Source organism: Capricornis sumatraensis, chromosome 6 (genome assembly GCF_032405125.1).
Source record: "Capricornis sumatraensis isolate serow.1 chromosome 6, serow.2, whole genome shotgun sequence".
NCBI classification, from domain to species: Eukaryota; Metazoa; Chordata; class Mammalia; order Artiodactyla; family Bovidae; genus Capricornis; species Capricornis sumatraensis.
The window spans coordinates 40381801-40394804 of NC_091074.1; the positions used below are offsets into that span (position 1 = coordinate 40381801).

Sequence of the window (13004 nt, forward strand, 5' to 3'; positions counted from 1 at the left end):
CAGTGATCTTGAAAAATGTCTTCCAGGTATACTATAAAACATAAGTGTTAGTTACTCAATCATGTCTGACTCTTTGTGACCCCATGGACATAGCCCACCAGACTCCACTGTGTGGAATTCTTCAGGCAAGAATACTGGAGTGGGTTGCCATTTCCTTCTTCAGGAGATCCTCCCAACCCAGGGATCGAAACCAGGTTGCCTGCATTGCAGGCAGAGTTTACTGTCTGAGCCACCAGGGAAGGCCATACTATAAAACATAGTTACTGTTAACATTTTTCAGAGTAATGATTCAATTTGATTAAATGCAAATTTTTATTTCTTTATTATTGTAAACATCTAGTATGTGTAATCCTAGCCTATTTGGTTAGTAAACATGTACAAATGTACCTGCTTTTCTTGAGAGAATATGCTAAGGTAGAATAAAAATGTATGTTTATATTGTACGTAACACTGATAATTGAGAAGACATTCTTATGAAAAAAAATGCTAAATAAGTCTTGTTTGCCAAAGACATACCTAAAATTATGTTTACTTGAATTCTTAGAATGTTTTGGTGATTTCTATAATAAAAAATAAATAATATTTAATAAAACACATACTAAAAGAATATAAAACTGTTCTATGCAATAAATAGCAATTTATATAAACTAGTATTTTAGTAATAGTAATATAATAATATTTAATAACATATGCAATAAAATATAATCATATTGTATATAATATAAATAATAAAGCTATTATAAAATACATTTTTGTACATATTAGAAATATTTAATTTCCTTAATTTCTAAAAATTTTAAGTATACTCAATTTCTATAAATGCTTATTTATTTCTAAACAAATCAGAATAGATCTTTAAATAATTTTATAGTATGATTTGATCATATCATTGTCAGTAAGATAGTATTATGCTTACATAACATGTATACACATATGCATAACTGTAGACACAATAGTTCATAGCTTAAATTTTAAATTCACTGATTCATGTGAAAAAGCTGACTCTTGTTCTTGCCTCCTCTTTATATTTTTACCGGATGCTGTGTTTTACAGCTGTGTGTGTGTATACTCAGTCAGTTCAGTCATGTCTGACTCCGTGACCCTATAGACTTTCTACAGGTAAAGCAAATTGAAATTACTCTCAAAATGACAGCTAAAACATTTAGCTAAAGCATCTCCAGTGACATTTGTGAAGGAGACCTTCAAGAATTTCTGTACCATAATGTAGAAGTAGACTATATATGATGTCACTTAATACATGATGTATTAGGTAGACTATAGACTATTTTAGATGAGAGAGCAAAGAGAGTTCAGGGAGATGTATAGGCCAAATCTACAAAGATTAGCTGGATAGAAATTTAAAAAAATCCAGCCCGTTTCCAATTATGTTTGTTAGCTTCAAGTGCTATAATTATTGCATCTTCAATTCCTTAAATTTTGACTGTAAAAGAATGAAGGGATATATGCTTGTGATTGAAGAATGGCTTTCTTACTAATTGGTTATCTTAGTTCATTTGCCACCAAAGAATTTCCTTTAGCTTTGGAGAATGGTTGCTAATTCCTTGGGTATAACATCCCCTGCTCACTCCTACCGCCAATAGACTAGTGATTCAGGCTTTTTTGATAGGTGTTCGTGCAGCTGCCATTGGCTTCATTTATGTCCATTAAAGGCTTGAGGGGGAGGAGGGAGCATTATCAGGAGCAAGAATTGTCTAATAGTGAGATACGCTAAAAGGACAAGTTATGTACCTGTAGAGTTAGAAATATTGTGAAAGTGAAAAATACAGAGAATCTAATTGGAATGTACGTATTTTTTCCAAAAGGTTAAAAGCAGTGGAGTTAAACAGCAGGCTCTGCAGAGTAGTGAGATGTCCTAGTGAGATAAAAGGATATTTAAAGTCAAGTCATAAGGTAGATGGGACTGTCAAATTCCATCACAGTTATGGTTTACTTGCTCCAAGGGAGGGTGGTAGGAGAGTAAGAGAAATGTGTTTCTTTGGTGTCCACTGTAAAGACAGAGGTGTATACATTTATGGGGATGATTATTGTCGCTTGCCCATTGATATTTATTTGTGTAAACAAGATTTAGTAGCTCAAAGAAAAATCACTGGGGAAGTGGATTTTTGGAATCTTGTTCCCTTTTGTACTCTGAGTCCAAGACGTATGACATTTTTTTCCGTCTTTTATAACATTTGCAATTGTCCCTACCTATAGACCTTCCCTAGTGGCTCAGATGGTAAGGAATCTGCTTATAATGCAGGAGACTTGGGTTTGATCCCTGGGTTGGGAAGATCCCCTGGAGCAGGCAGTGGCAACCCACCCTGGTATTCTTGCCTGGAGAATCCTATGGACAGAAGAGCCTGGTGGGCTACAGTCCATGGGTCGTATAGAGTTGTACACAACTGAGCAACTAACACTTTCACTTTCTATCTTAGAGTTTTTGTAGGGAGCAGACTTCCCTGGCTTGTTTCCTTCACATTGTTTAAGTTGTAAAGCCATGAGTTTATATGGTGTTGAGTTAGTTTTTTCAGCAATGAAGTCCTCATGGTATTGAGCTAGTGTGTGTGTTTCAGAGATAGAAATATTACAGTAATCTACTTTAAAAAAAAAATCTCTAATTTTGTTTTGTAGGCTCTTAACAAAACTAATGCCAGTGGTGGAAATGATTCAGTTATGATGAGCAGAAACACAATAGTTCTTTCAAACTAATCTATATCTATAACTGGAGTCAAACTTTTCTCTTTATTGTCTTCAATCTTGAATCTCTGATCAATACATTATTGTTTGTATTGAACAAACTGAAATTTTTATGATTTTATCCTGTATGTGAGCTTCAGAGGTATTCTCATTTCCTTGATGACCCTTCTCCCAGACCCACCAATAGCTGTAACAAGTAGATATAAAGCAGGGAGCCCAGAAAAAATATGTCCTGAAGACTCATCTGAATGGATTACTAATTTTTTTCCTATTCTTGCAGGATTCTGGAATATCTTTAATAATATCATGTAGATCTGAATGAGACCAAGGCTTAAAGTGGGCGCTAAGGTGATTTATCTTTCATCACAGGAGGGAAAGTCAATAATAGTTGTTAGGGTGAACAGTTGGGAAGCATGGGCATTTAATGGAGCCAGGAGAAAATAATAGGAGTAATAGAGGCTAAAAGCAAACAGGGCAAACTGTAGATGAAGGAGGAATATTTGGCAAGAAAAAGAGCTGGGAAAGATACGTGTGGAGAGTTTTAAGTGAGGAAAGGGTGTGAGTTTGCTGGAGGTGAAGGAAGAACAAGAGGAGTCCAGTGGTGGTAAGAGACATAATCTTGAGTTAGATTCTGCCAAACAAAGGTAATCTACTGAATTGTTTCTGCAGTGGTGAAAAATTTAATTCAGGGATTTTAAGGGTATTTGGAAGTGAATTGGAATTTCTTATGTAGCCAGGATAAACACTGGCAACCAAATCAAGCCAAAAGAGCTCCAAAAAAGTGAATTGAAATTAAATCTTTACTGTGGTGCCATCAAGTGTCTGGAACACAGGAGTGAGGGCTGGACTCACTGTGGCTCCTCAAACTATGGAGTGTGGGTGTCCCAGAGGCCTCAGGACCTGAGTACAGGAGTTAGGGGAAAAGGGGATGTTTTGGCTTGGTGAAAATTATGGCACCAAATCATCAAAGACAAAAAACAGATAGCTTGTGCTTGCTTCAGCAGCACATATGCTAAAATTGGAACAACACAGAGAAGCTTAGCATGGCCCCTGCGCAAGGGTGACATACAAATTCATGAAGCTTTCCATATTTTTCAAGAAAAGTGTATTTGATAAATCTCTGATCAGAGAGAAATGTTAATATCCTTCTCTCTGAAATTAACATGCATTTTAATAAGTCATAATTTGACAAAAAAAAAAAAAAAAACCACAAAAAAACAACTCAGGTTTTTTTTCTTATTCTGGTTCCTGCAGTAGAAATACAACCACAGATCTGAATATTCTTGTGTCCTAATGGGTGTTTTTTTCCTTAGACTTCCATGGCGAGGTGTAGAAAACCTAATGTGGGGTGATTTTATAGCTGGGGTTGTTTTGTAATCAGGGAATCTCAGTCCACCAGTAAATATTTATCCCTTTATTTGGCTAGTCTGGTGGTGGTGGGATGGACCAATAGTTCAGCTAATCATGTGTAAGACAGAATAAGAATTTGAAGGTTGTGTTCTTGGCCTTGTCATAAATAAACAATGGGTCTCACACAAGGGTTATCTAAATCATGTGGGGAAAAGTGGTTCTTTGTTGTAGAGCATTTTCTGGAACATAAAGTTTAGAGAATTTCTTAACTGTTGCTATTTTCTGAGAGTACAGAGCTGAGAAAAAATTCAATATTGTCAGTTCATGTATATTTATTGTTTAATATTTAAAAATTGTTTGGCAATCTGCTTATTCATTTTACCCTATTTTTTGTAATTTTCTTTACAGGAGCTTTGCTTTGTTTTCTTGTGTTTCCTTTGGGGAAGTAGTAGATGTTATTTTGGAAATAGCTATCTCAGCTGCCTTTGAATATACAAATGCAAACATATCTGTATCTCTCTAATAAATAAACAATGTAAGGTTATACCTACCCAAATAATGGACTTAACCTACTGTCTCTGCCAGTACTTTGCTTATATCTAATGTATGTTAACATTACATTGAATCAAAGGCCTAGATTGTAAAAATTGTATTGTACTCAAATTTGTTTACTATGAAGACTTTAAGATTTCAGTTTAAAATCCACAATACAATAGCATTTTACATAAAATAACTATAGAATTATTTTAATATTTAAATTCATTGTGTTTTTCAGTCTTTTTGTACCATTTGCTTTCTCTGTTGTAAGTTCCTGTCACCCATATCCAATTTCAAACCATTCACAGCTACATAATAGTCATGATTGTCTTCTGCATTCTAGTAAAGCATGGAAGAACAGAGATCTAGAGAATCTTAGAAATAGATTATATATAAATAGAGAACAGCTAGAGAACCTTGGGGAATTTCAGTGTTCTTGTGGTGTCTGTCAGTGTCTATCAGTAACATGGAGCCATTATAGTACTCATGCTCAATACAAGGAGCACAGTCTACATACACACATTTTTTTCCTTACACTGTGTAAACATTTAGGTTCTTCCCAAGTGATGCTAGTGGTCAAGGACCCGCTTGCCAATGCCGGAGACATAAGAGATGGGTGTTCGATCCCTGGGTCAGGAAGATCCCCTGGAGAAGGAAATGGCAACCCACTCCAGTCTTCCTGCCTGGGGAATCCTATGGACAGAGGAGCCTGAAGGCTATAGCCCATAAGGTTGCAAAGGGCCAGACACTACTGAAGCAACTTATCATGCACACACTGGTTTAAGGTCTCAGAGGTATGCTAAGCTCTACACTCTGCCTAGACAGGCAACTGACTATATATATATTGCTCAGTCCTCATTCATTTCATTCTTTATGCCAACTACCACCCCTCTCAAAACAACAGCATTCATCTCCTGGCAAGTATGGTGAACATGATCAGGAAAGACTAATGGAGAATACCTATAACTTCTGAAACTTCCAAATAAAACATGATTGTTTCAAGGAGGGTGGTTTTCAGAGATTTCACCCAGTGATTTTATGAGAGCCTAATATGTACCAGTCAACAGCATTGAAAAGACTCCGTGTGAATCAAGGCATCCTAATAATTTGAAGCCGTTGTTAGTCAATGATGCATACATACATAGGAGTATTCCAGAGTTTTCCTTACAATCATTCAAAGTAAGTGGGGAATTCATATTATTATTTGAGTGCCTTGTACTCAGATATGTAAGTGTAACACATTACTGTTAATCTATGAAACATATTTACTGAAATTTTACTTTGAACCTGTAGCTGAACTAACACAGTAGAACAAGAGAAAACTATGAAAATACTAATCTGGGAGAACCAAAGACAGGCCTTACAAACCAGAGCAGGTTCATTACGTGGCATTGACTGTTTTTGTCTGTACTGGGTCTTACTTGAGGATCATTCATTTTTGCAAATGGGACTTTTAAACTGGAGACGTAACTCTCCTTAATTCATGTTCTCATTGCATTGTTTTAAGCCTCCTCTGTCACTATAGCTTTTCCACTCAGATAATTTATTTTAACTGATTTTTTTTTTTTTGGTTATATTAGATCTTTAAATAATTTTTCTTACAAAAGCAAGAGTATTTCTAGAGTCTGTGGTAAACTGAGCACTTTTTTTCTGAGGTTTTTACATGTAAAATACAATTAGATCCTACACTTTCTCCATCAAAATTCCAGTGTCATTTCCATGGTGCTCCATTATCAGAAAATAGAATTCTGAAAGAAGTTGTTGAATTTCTTTAACGTTTAAGTGTTATTTTTAAACTAAAACTTTTTTTTTTTCCCTTAATAGATGCCTTCAGGATTTGTTTTTGTTCAAATTCAAACATTTTTCTTCCTCAGGATATATCTAGAGAAGGAAGTGCTTTTGTAACTTTTGTAGCCTGTAAAACACCAAACACTTTCAAATTTTAGAACCAGAGTTTTCTTCAGTTCCATGGAAGCTGATGTAAAGTACATCACCTCTAGAAGTGGAAAATCTGGCTTTGCAACATCTGTTCCTTATTAACTCAAAGGCTGGTTATTTAAATTCTCTGCAAACCTCTCTCTGCTGCTGCTGCTGCTGCTGCTAAGTTGCTTCAGTCGTGTCCGACTCTGTGCGACCCCATAGACGGCAGCCCACCAGGTTCCCCCATCCCTGGGATTCTCCAGGCAAGAACACTGGAGTGGGTTGCCATTTCCTTCTGCAATGCATGAAAGTGAAAATGAAAGTGAAGTCGCTCAGTCGTGTCCGACTCTTAGCGACCCCATGCACTGCAGCCTACCAGGCTCCTCCATCCATAGAATTTTCCAGGCAAGAGTATTGGAGTGGGGTGCCATTGCCTTCCCCGGCAAACCTCTCTCATCAGTTGTTAAGTAGATGTAACACTATATTGTATAGAAATAAGATTGTCTTGTATAGAGGTTTCCTGCAGGTTAAATGAGCTGATAGCAGATGTAAAGCATTAATGATTCATATATGTTAGTTATTGTGATTGCTGGCTATATTTCTATTATTTATGATTTCTTTGAAATTTGTAATTGTTAGAATTTCTATAATCTTCTTAAATAAAATTTCTATTACTTTCTTAATCATTCATTTATCATTGTCTTCTCATTTTAAACTTTCCTATGCATTCCAAATAAAATTACTGAATGTGTTCTGCAAAATAAGAATCTTTTTTTTTTTTTAACCTCACACTTTCATTGCTTCCAGAGAAGATTTTAATGCCTAGAATAGGCATTTTTCAAGTTTTTCTTCTCCCACTTCTTTTCTCCCTTCACTCCCCTTTTCGTCCAATAGCCAGCTCTCATTGCATCTCTGTTTTTATTTCACGGTGTTCTTTCTTTAGTTCCCTAATCATATTTATAGAGAATTTTTTCAGAGATATGAACATCTTCAAACTTATCGAGGAATTTTCCCCTTTTTAGTAGTTTCTGTTCATAAGCCTGTTAATGTCTCTCTTTTCATTTTTGAGTTCAAAATATTAGTGCTGCTGCTGCTGCTAAGTCACTTCAGTCGTGTCCGACTCTGTGCGACCCCATAGATGGCAGCCCACCAGGCTCCGCCATCTCTGGGATTCTCCAGGCAAGAACATTGGAGTGGGTTGCCACTTCCTTTGAGAATGTAATAACTGTGCATAGCCATTACTATCCATGTTTGAGCAACTTCCTCCTTCCAAATTTCAGCAAGATGGTTACCTTGAAGTATAAAGCTGCACTGTTGGTACAGCCACTATGGAGAACAGTATGGGGATTCCTTAACAAACTAGGTAAAATCTACCATATGACCCAGCAGTCCTATTAGTGGGCATGTACCCTTAGAAAACCCCAATTCTAAAAGACACATGGACCCCAATGCAGCACTATTTAAAATAGCTAGGACATGGAAGCAACCTAGATGTCCATCGACAGATAAATGGGTAAAGAAAGAAGATATGGTACATGTATAGAATGGAATATTACTCAGCCATATAAACTAATGAATTTGAGTCAGTTGTAGTGAGGTGGATGAACCTAGAGCTTGTTTTACAGAGTGAAGTCGTCAGAAAGAGAAAATCAAATGTACTCATGCACATATGGAATTTAGAAAGTACTATCAGTGCTATAGTTATCAGTATCCTAGTGTTCTGAAGAACTGAACCTATTTACAGAGAAGGAATGGAGATGCAGATGTAGAGAATGGACTTATGGCTAAAGTGGGGGAAAGAGAGGCTGAGACAAATTGAGAAGGTAGCACTGGAATATATACACTATCATGTGTAAAATGGATAACTAGTGGGAAGCTAATATATAACACAGGAAGCTCAGCCTAGCACTCTGTGATAACCTAGAGGAGTGGAATGGAGGGAGAGGAGGCTATATATATATGTTTGTGTGTGTGTATATATATGTTTGTATATATAATTATGATTGCTCTGTGTTGCTATACAGCAGAGACTGCCACAACACTGGAAAATAATTGTCCTCCAATTAAAAATAAAAAAGAAATAAGTTATTTCTTGCGGGTCAATAGGTAAATTTTGTTCAGAGTCATTTGATGCATTTTACTGGTCTGAAATCTCCTTTTCTCCTCTCTATTTATATTTTTTAATTAAACTAGGGAGTAGGATGTAGTTTGAAATTGTCATTTCAACACTGTAGTTCATGAGCCCCTCTACTCAGCATGTTAAGCTTAGTTTCAGCACTTTTCACAGTGCTTTCCCTAAGATATGTAAACATTCCAGGGAATAAAGAATCACTGCTTATGCCTACTTCTTGCAGTCATGTATGTTGGCAGTCTCCCAGTGTCAGTGAGATAGAGCTCTTCACAAAGGCTGAGGACAGAACTCATAGCTCTGATGAGATAAAATTATAATTTCCTTGCACTTGAGGGAAAGCCACCTGTTTTCCCCTTTATTTTCGCATCTAGTTCTCACAGCTTGGCAAAGTCACACATATTGTCCCAGTATTTTCTTATTTTCTTTTCGACAACTGTTATTGAAGATTACAGTTGAATGTTGTATATTAAAGGTATCAGAATCTTTTCCTGTTTTATTTTTGGATGTCTGGATGATATACTTTTAATTCATCTGCTTCAACAGCACCGTTTGTTTAAATTCCTAATGAAATTGTGCATATGTTCTTTATTTTTCTCTAGTTATGTTAGCACAAACCTGCTAGTGTAAGTAGCAGTGTGTGTAAGAGGAGATGTGGTAAGAAGCATATCAAGTCCATGTTATCTGTCAGCCCACTAATCCAAAAGTTTTCCTTTTTCAACATTCCAGAGTATTATAACTTGATATTTTGCAACTAAATATTCCTAAGATAGCAGTTATATTCCCTATCACAAATTCTCTGACCATATCACAGGGAAGATGTTTAAATCTCCCCATTTCCATTTTCATGTTTTTCATTTTAGTTATATGACACTCCCTCTTCATTCTCTGATCAATGTTTAGCTGAGAATGTGGCTGTCCACCAGAGCCTTAACTGTTCAGACTCTTTGATCTTGCTGGGGAAAAGTGAATAAGTTAGAGCTAGTGGGATATGGGAGAGAGTGATAAAGGTGTCAGGGAGGAAGACATTTTCCCCTACCCTTCTGGTTATTCTGGCTGGTCTAAAACTAAATTGATATGAGATAGATTAACAAGATAAAAATCAAATGAAAGTTTAGTTACAGGTAAATATGGGAGAGATCCAGGGAATCTGAATAACTTTTCAAAATGACTGAACCTCCTCATCACATTAAATATCATCTTCAGCTAAAGACAAATAGGATGTTGGAGAAGTGGTTTGGGACTTCAAAGGGGAGGAAGGTACTTCACATGAATATGGAAAAGCAAATGTTTGATAAACAAATCTTTGCTGGGACATGAGGAGAAGGCAATGGCAACCCACTCAAGTACTCTTGCCTGGAAAATCCCATGGATGGAGGGGCCTGGTAGGCTGCAGTCTATGGGGTTGCTAGAAGTCGGATATGACTGAAGACTTCACTTCTACTTTTCAGTTTCATGCACTAGAGAAGGAAATGGCAACCCACTCCAGTGTTCTTGCCTGGAGAATCCCAGGGACGGGAGCCTGGTGGGCTGCCGTCTATGGGGTTGCACAGAGTCAGACACGACTGAAGCAACTTAGCAGCAGCAGCAGCAGACCTAGTGGGACCCAGAGAGAGATTTTTAACAGACTTTTCTAGGTTCCTGCCTTTCTACACACTAGGGTCCTACTATAGTTACCTATGGTGGTAACTCCTTTCTTAATAATAGGTTCTCTATTTACAGTATTTTAGAAAGTTAGGGGGAAGGTTAGACTTTCTAGGTCTTTTGTGTTTTGTTTGTTATCAATATGAAATAATCTACATGCCAAAGAGACATTTTGGAGTGGCAAGTTTTGCACCCCCAAAAAAGATAATCTTTATGTATATATACATGTTTGGTCTCTTATTTCTTTTCCTTACCCTGTGTTGCAGGAACCAGTTCTACAGGCTTTCAGCTTCAACCCTACAGACACATCCAACACCCTGGGCAAAGGCAGAGGAGAAATGAGAAGGGCTGAGGGTCCTTGCTTGGGTGCATTCTTCCAAGCCTCTCGGCCACTGTAGCCTACTAACCGTATACCCTTTCAGGACAGAGAAATAAATTTCCATCTCATTTAAAACAACATTTGGGGATATTGTAGCAGCTCTTCTTGTACACTATTGCAAAGTATTAATACATCCACAGAGTACTGTTAATTGGAGGAATATGGCCACAGTAAACAGTTCATCAACTTTTACGCACTGCTTTCATAAAATCTGACTTATGAGTACTAAAATTTCTCACAGTAAAGCTCTAATGATTTCCAGAGTTTGTGTAGCTTTCCAGGCTATTATAAGTGGAGTAGCAAAAAGGAGGGTGTTTCTAGTTGTGTTTTTTGTCTGTTTGTTTTAATACAGAAGCCCCTTCACTTTTTTTTTCTTGCAATTGGGATGGTTGATGGGAAACCATTAAATGAAATTCACACCCTGCCAGAAGATCTCACAAACAGCATGATGTTATGCTTCAGGAAAAGTATAAAGGGATTAGAAAACTAAGAAAAAACTACTAACCTTTTTTCAATGGCATTTTCCATTCTCTCACAGAGCTACCATACCCAGAGGGATATTTTAAAAGCTGAATTCTCAGCCCTTTGTAATAGCATAAGCATAACTTTTTAAGACTGACCTGACATTCTGTAACATTTTTTTTCCTCCAGTGGAGATGTGAAGTCAATGGCAGCTTCATAGCTTTTTATTGAATGTCTTTTGAGCATGGACTACATCAGTTTCCTATGGAGCTTGACAAAGGCGAAATTTCAGCATTGAGAAGAACCTCTGGTGTTTTAGAAACAGAAAGCAACATATATGCTTTAAAAATAGCAAATGTCTCGCCTGCCAAACCAACCCTGTGGTGCACATATTTCTGTACTACAGACCTGTCTTCTTGAAACTCAAAGAAGAGAAACCAGTGGAGTCCTTTCTGGCTAAGAGATGATTACCCTGAGTCTCTGTTAAAAGAAAAACCCATGATACTCCTCTCAATGAAAACTATATGCCTCACTGATTCTCCTGTTAATGCAGAGTTCTATGTCCTTGCATATAAAGGCAATATTTGAAGGCTTTGAGAAACACACAGGAAATGTAAGAAATGTAGGTATGAATGGTTATTTCTTGCAAGATGACAATTGATTTTACTGAGCACTGTATGGTATATACTATGCTAAGCAGTGCTATATTGTCATTAATCTTCAAGATTAGAGCATACAGAATATTAACTCTGTTTTACAAATGAGAAAAATTGAAGTTAGGTAATGGTTCCCAAGTTCCCTCAATATAACTGGTATATTGTAGCTATAGGTGCTAATTCAGGTCCACCTAATTCCCAAATTCATGTTGTCTCAATTGTATTTTTCATCTAAATAAAACAAAGCAATAGCAATCATTTGGCATCTGTGATACATATGGAATAAATATTTACCATTCAGATGACCAAATATATACTTCTAGTGTGTATTTGGTCTTCATTCACAGCCGCTGGCTCACAGCTCCTGAAACACCTGAGATTTCCTAAGTTAGAGAGTGGTAATGTAACTGAACCCAGGTTCCATGTTCTTGGCTCATAAGCTAATTATTCAAGAGACAGGTGTCAGTTCAGTCCAGTCGCTCATTCATGTCCGACCCTTTTCAAACCCATGGACTACAGCACGCCAGGCCTCCCTGTCCGTCACCAACTCCTGGAGTTTACTCAAACTCATGTCCATTGAGTCAGTGATGCCATCCAACCATCTATTCCTCTCTTGTCCCCTTCTCCTCCTGCCCTCAATCTTTCCCAGCATCAGGGTCTTTTCCAATGAGTCAGTTCTTTGCATCAGGTGGCCAAAGGATTGGAGTTTCAGCTTCAACATCAGTCCTTCCAATGAACACTCAGGACTGATTTCCTTTAGGATGGACTGGTTGGATGTCCTTGCAGTCCAAGGGACTCTCAAGAGTCTTCTCCAACACACAGTTCAAAAGCATCAATTCTTCAGCGCTCAGCTTTCTTTATAGTCCAGCTTTCACATCCCTACATAACTACTGGAAAAACCATAGCTTTGCCTAGATGGACTTTGGTGGCAAAGTAATGTCTCTGCTTTTTAAAACGCTGTCTAGGTTGGTCATACCTTTTCTTCCAAGGAGCAACCATCTTTTAATTTCATGGCTGCAGTCACCATCTGCAGTGATTTTGGAGCCCCCCAAAATAGTCTGTCATTGTTTCCACTGTTTCCTCTTCTATTTGCCATGAAGTGTGGGACCAGATGCCATGATCTTAGTTTTCTGAATGTTGAATTTTGAGCCAACTTTTTCACTCTCCTCTTTCACTTTCATAAAAAGGCTCTGTAGTTCTTCTTCGCTTTTTGCCATAAGTGTGGTGTCAT

At 37.2% G+C, this 13004-nt stretch overlaps 1 non-coding gene and 1 pseudogene across 1 annotated transcript; one reads left to right on the top strand and one right to left on the bottom strand.

Moving 5' to 3' along the window:
* Positions 1-13004, bottom strand: part of LOC138080696 (lys-63-specific deubiquitinase BRCC36 pseudogene) — a 39079-nt pseudogene that overhangs the window by 10346 nt on the left and 15729 nt on the right.
* Positions 3686-3792, top strand: LOC138081604 (U6 spliceosomal RNA). The gene has a single exon (XR_011145051.1). It is a non-coding gene; the product is annotated as a U6 spliceosomal RNA (small nuclear RNA).